Source organism: Nannospalax galili, unplaced genomic scaffold (genome assembly GCF_000622305.1).
Source record: "Nannospalax galili isolate Female #2095 unplaced genomic scaffold, S.galili_v1.0 scaffold832, whole genome shotgun sequence".
Taxonomy (NCBI): Eukaryota; Metazoa; Chordata; class Mammalia; order Rodentia; family Spalacidae; genus Nannospalax; species Nannospalax galili.
In genome coordinates, this window is record NW_008331828.1 from 145,145 (window position 1) to 151,103 (window position 5,959).

General features: G+C 41.8%; 1 pseudogene; it reads right to left on the reverse strand.

The window, feature by feature from the left end:
• Positions 1 to 2,290: 2,290 nt before the first annotated feature.
• Positions 2,291 to 3,611, reverse strand: LOC103728945 (annotated as a pseudogene).
• Positions 3,612 to 5,959: the final 2,348 nt, after the last annotated feature.

Consider the following 5,959-nt stretch of genomic DNA (forward strand, 5'->3'; position numbering starts at 1 on the left):
TGGTAAAAGGACCATGCACACCATTTTCCAACACTGCCTTGCACATTTCTTTCAGTGTTTCAAAGCCAAAAGGACTATGCATTCTAAGTTCAAGGTTGTCAGCTGCTGCAGGGCTGGAATGTGAACTGGAAAGAACTGAGGGGAAGGATATGGCAAGGGATCTGAAGGTTCTTTAGAGAAATTTTCTCCTGCAAGCAGATTTTGAAACATGAGAAGGAGAGATTCAGGGTCAGAAGCAGAGGGTGAGGTATAAGAAACATATGCCATGGGGGATGCCAAGGGAGGAGAAGAAGAAGTGGGGAGAGATCCCAAAGTGGGTGCTATTCCCCCTTTCTCATAGAATTAGAGGAGGGTGGTTGCATTCCTGAGGCTGTGCCACAGGAGGAGGGAGTGCTCAAAGCTTCACAGCACTGACAGGAGGTGCTGGCAGCTGCATAGCAGCCTGAGAAGGTTCCTGCTGTTGGGCTGTTGTGGAGGGAGGATTGGCAGTGGGAGGGAACACAGGCATAGGTGGCTGGGCTGCAGAGGGAGGGGGTTCATCTTCTATTTGGATACAGTAGCAAAGAGGAGAATCTTCTACTCTTTTCCAACATTCCAAGTCAATAGTTCCCATAGCAGGAAACAAGGATTACATTCTATAGTAATATCTAAAAAGGCCTTAATCTGAGTTTCTGTACATTTAATTCCTCTAGACTTTAGCATGCATTTAAGAATAGATTGGAAGTGGGACCAGTCTGGAGAAAGAGAATTACCCATATTTACAATTGCCCCTTACCTCAAAACAGCATGACAAGGGGATCCAATCGGCCAAAGTGGGGAGGATTGCTCTGTCTGCAGTAAAGCAGAATTCTTAGAGTGTCCCTGTAGAGGCACCAGTTGTCAGGACTCAGATTTGCATTTCTCAGATTGGGACCCACTGGCTTCAGGGCAGAGAGAATTGATTGGTGACAGAGTCTTGGACCCTGGGACCTGTATCTTTTCAACAAGCCATTTATTTAAAAATTCAGATGGTTTTTATACATCCCAAGGAACTGGCAGTCATGTGGGATACAGCAGTCACATACAGTGATTTAGGGTACAAAGTAACAAGACATTTAGTCTGTTAGTTGGCACTAGAAAGATGCTTAATCTTTTATTCAAAGTTATCAATGCCCATCTTGTAATTTATTGGCCACAATGTTTTCTTTCTTAGAGCTAAAATCATGGTAAAATTTTAGCTTTTAGCTCAGGAGAAAACCTTTAACCTGGCCTAATATCTTAGCTAAGGATAGCTGAGTTATTTGTTCAGGACAAGAAGATGAGCTAAGGGTTGTTGACCAAGATGCTTTCCCACAGAGCAGGGAGCCTGCACTTATGACCAGGCCGATGTCTCATGCCAATCTTGCAGATTTCTGCAAGACAGGGATTGTCAGAGGTACTGTTTTCAGTGTCCCTCCCTTTAGCAGAGAATGCCACCTGGACTTAAAAGTTTTAGGCTCCTCTCACCCTAGGGCCTGACATCCTGGTTTCCTACAGAGGGACTCTGAATGAGCTAACCAAACAGATGACAGACCTCTACAATGAACTCCTTAATTAACTGAAGGAATTGAATCCTAATTGTGGATTTTGCTAAAATATGTTTTCTGATTCAGTTTAATCTACAATCATTCCTAATGTATCTAATTATCTACCAAGTTGCTGGGGAGGCCAAGGCCCCATGTCTAGCTCTCTTGGATGAGCTGTAAAACATGAAATTCAGAGGGCATAGATGAAGGATGAATGTAAATCAAAGACCTTTCTTTGTTCCACCCTAGCAAGGAGAGGAACACTGTATATGAAATACTTCTTAATGACTACAGGCCACTCTCCAATATTTGAACACAATTTTTTTTTTAATTCTTCCTTTTAGGAATTTATCTAGGTGTGTACCATCAGTAGTTTTTGACTACAGTCCACTCTCCAATATTTAAACATAATTTTTTTTTTGTAATTCTGCCTTCTAGGAATTTATCTAGGTGTGTACCATCATTAGTTTTTGACCTTTGCAAAGTTGTAGAGCATTATCTTAGGGATTAAAAAAAAAAAAAAACACTATTCCTTCAATTCTTAGTAGTTTCTTGGTCTCCAGAGTAACTATTAAAACAGAGAAGAAATCAGACTCAAAGGTTTTTCGGTCTTTTCTTAGCATCCATTGCATCCAGAATGGGCTGTCTGTTCACAGCATGTCTTTGATGAAGGTCTTCTATTTCCCTTTACATCATGGGGTCCAGTGCTTTCAATCACATCCATACTTCTTCTAACCTGAGATTTTTTAAAAAGTCAAAGTCTCCATCTTGAAGAACTTTCCAGTTACCTGGAAAAACTTTTTTGGACATAGGGAAGGGTTCATGCATGTTCTGGTTGCAGTTTTCATGACTCTTATTCTTGAATTCCTGCTTATCAAAGTAGTCCATGAAAGATGGTCTTTGTACTTGGGCTGAATTTGTGGTTTTTTTCATAGTTCCATCTTCTTCTTCCTCATCCTCACTGTTTATAACCATGGTTCCCAGGTCTGATTCAAACATTGTGCTATTATGTTCAATCATTGTCTGGGCCCCTTCACTCATCGTGCTTGTGGCCTGCATTGTACCCACACTTTCTTAACTAGTCTTCACCATAGTATATGAATCCAGCTCATCTTCGTCCAAGTTTTCTTCTTCCTCTTCTAGCTCTCACTGCTACTCTTCATGTCTTTTGGCTTTGATTTCTATGGCTTCTGTGATCAGGTCTCTTAATTTTGACACGAGTTTTGCATTCTTCATAAAAGGATGCTGTAACAGCTGGGTGGCAGTAGCTCTCCACTCAGGATTCTTCACTAAGCACTTTTTCACAAAATCGGTGAAATCATCAGACCAAAGTTCAGGCTTCCTCAATGTTGGTGGTGGATTTGTGGGAATCATAAAAATAGCCCTCATTGGATGTATATTAGCATTAGGTGGTTTTCCTTCTGCCATTTCTATAGACCTAATACCAAGGGACCAGATATCAGCCACACAGTTGTAGCCTATTTCTTCAATTACTTCTGGAGCCATCCAAAATGGAGTTCCTATCACAGTGTTTCATTTTGCCATTGTATCTGTTAACTGGCCACCCACTCCAAAACCTGTGGGTTTTACATGTCCTTCTGTATTGAGAAGAATACTCCAAGCTTTTATATTTCTGTGTATTTTTCTCATAAAGTGCAAATATTCTAATCCTTTCAATGTGGATTTTAGAATGGTTGCAATTTCATCTTCTGTTAATGTCTTGTTTCATAAACTAATTATGTCTGAGACCAATCCAGCGCCACAGTACTCCATAACAATCCAGAGGTCTGTGTTCTTAAAGTAACTACCAAAGTACTTTACAACATATGGGCTACCACACTGCTACATTATGGATCTTTCTTTGATTATTTCCTGAAGATCTGACTCAATAGGTACTTGCTTAATCGCAAAAACTTGACCAGATTACTTATGTATTGCTTTAAAAACACTTTGTAAGACCCTTCTTCAAGCTTCTCCAACACATCACAAACTTCTTCAGGCTGCTTAGTCAAACCGTCTTCACTCAGCTTTTTTTTGTTTACTCTTGGGTGCCCATGGCTGCTCCATGGTGGACAGTGGCAGAAAGAGGGGCCGGATGGACCTTGAAGGCTGGAGGGAGGAAAAGATACAGGGAGCAGCCAGCCAAGCACAGGAAAGCACGCAGGGAAACTCCAGGAACTCCACCAACTTTCCTGTAACTCCACGGTGGATCTCCCTCCTGGCCCCTCCTGGCTCCTCCAGCCTGCCCTGCCCCTTGGCCTCTGGCAGCCTCATGGAGCTTGTGGGAAGAGCAGCTCCTAAACACAAAAATTTTAAAAATCTATCAGACATTTCTTTGGGAATATTTTGACAGTCATAAAACAAATGAAAAAAAAAATTAGGATTAGTCCTAGTTTATATGATGTAAAATTTATCTAATAGGACCCATGGCCCAACATACCCAAATATTTCTCAAAGGGCTGAGTATGGTGACTCAGTCCTTTAATCCCAGGGAAGGGATTTCTGTAATATCTTGGTCAGCCCAGTTTACATAGAAAGTTCCAGGCCACGTGGGGCTACAGGAAGACCATATTTTTTTATTTTTTTAAAGCCAGGTTTGGTGGCACATGCCTTTAAAGCCAGCACTGTGGAAGCAGAGGCAGGTGGATACTTGTGAGTTTGAGGCCAGCCTGGTCTACAGTGAGTTCCAGGACAGCTGGCTTTGGTGGCTCTCTGAACACACAGAGAAAAACTGATGACACCTTCACTGTATGCCAGTACCATATGAAGGACACTGTCAAGTTCAGCTGCCTTCTTGGGGTGGACTCTGGACAGGTTCATTAACATTACCAGCAACTTTTCTATGCTGTGTATTCTAGGAATAGAATAACTTTCAGATATTTTCCTTTTACAAGTTGAAAGTTTAGCTGGATGTGGTCTTTGCCCTGAACGTACTGTTTCCATTGTTTCAGTGCAAATCTCTAGGCATCTCCTTAAGCACTTCAATCTCTTTACCAAAGAGGTCCTATCCTTCAGCACATGCCTTGACTCCAACATTAATCTTCGCAGTGCTTTTTTTCAATGAAAATTGTGCACTCTGCATTTCTTTATGACCTATTTGCTCTTTTTCTCAGTAGATCTGCAAAATATTGATCATTAATGGCCACACAAACATTTGTATATTAGGCTGTCTTGAAATTTCCTCCGTCCAAAAACTTAGTCCTTGACATTTCAAGTTAGCCTCAGGCAAGTTTTTATGCTGTGGATATTATCTAGACAGACTCCGCCAAAACATCCCAGTTTCTGCTTAAGTACTTATTTCCCTCAGGAACTACTTTGCTTTCAGCACTTTTGAGGGTCTTAATAAAGTGGCCCATTAATCTCTGTATAATAGCCTGAGCTCCCCATTTTGTATAAGACATTTTGGTGAGCAGTCCCAGGCCTTATACTGGCCTGGGGCCAGAAGATCCGGTAAGAACTGGGGAATGCATCCATATAATCCTGGGAGGCCCAGCTGAGGCTTATCTGGCTACTGTACCAAGACACTTTACTTGTTGGACTTCACCTTTAAAAGCTCCAGTCCCCTCCCAGTTAGTGTTGCATTCTCTAAATTGGTTCAGAGTGCAGTCACTGGCCATCAAATAGATTCAGCTGATTCTGACCTTTTTGAGTCTGGTCTTTTCCCAATTATGTTGAACTCTGTAACATTTGCTTACAGCAATAAATAGATTTTCTAGCACCAACTTGCAAAGTCTTCCACATTCCTACAAACACACAGATGGTCAGGATCTTCAGAGCAAGAAGCCCACACTCTGGCACCAAATTCTGTATTAGTTACATTCTTATGGCTGTGATAAAACACTGTGACCAAGGAACTTATAGGAACAAGAGGTTATTTGAACTTACCTTTCCAGATTCAACAGTGATTAGAGTCCAACATGGGAGGGGCCAGAGAAGGATTACAGGGATAAGTACTTACATCTACAAGCAGACACAGGAAGCAGAAGGTGACTGGAAATCTGACCAGGTTTAAGAAATCTGCTGAGACTGGTGGCTCATGCCTTTAATCCCAGCACTTGGGAGGAGGAGGCAGGCAAATCTCTGTGAGTTGGATGCCAGCCTGGTCAACAAAGTAAGTTTCATGCCAGATGGGCCTACAGGAAGACCCTGTCTCAAAAAGACAAAAAAGAGCATGCATGCGTGTTGTGCATGCAGAGGGGAATTGGAGACATGGCTCAGCAGTTTAGAGCACTGACCTCTCTTTCAGAGGAACTTCCTCAATTCAAAGCACTCAATGGCAGCTAAAATCTGTATGTAACTCCAGTTTCAGGGAATCCAACATCCTCTTTTGACCTCTGCAGGCATTGCATGATATGGGTGCACTTATACACATATAGGCAATACACCTATACACATAAAATAAAAATAGCAAAATA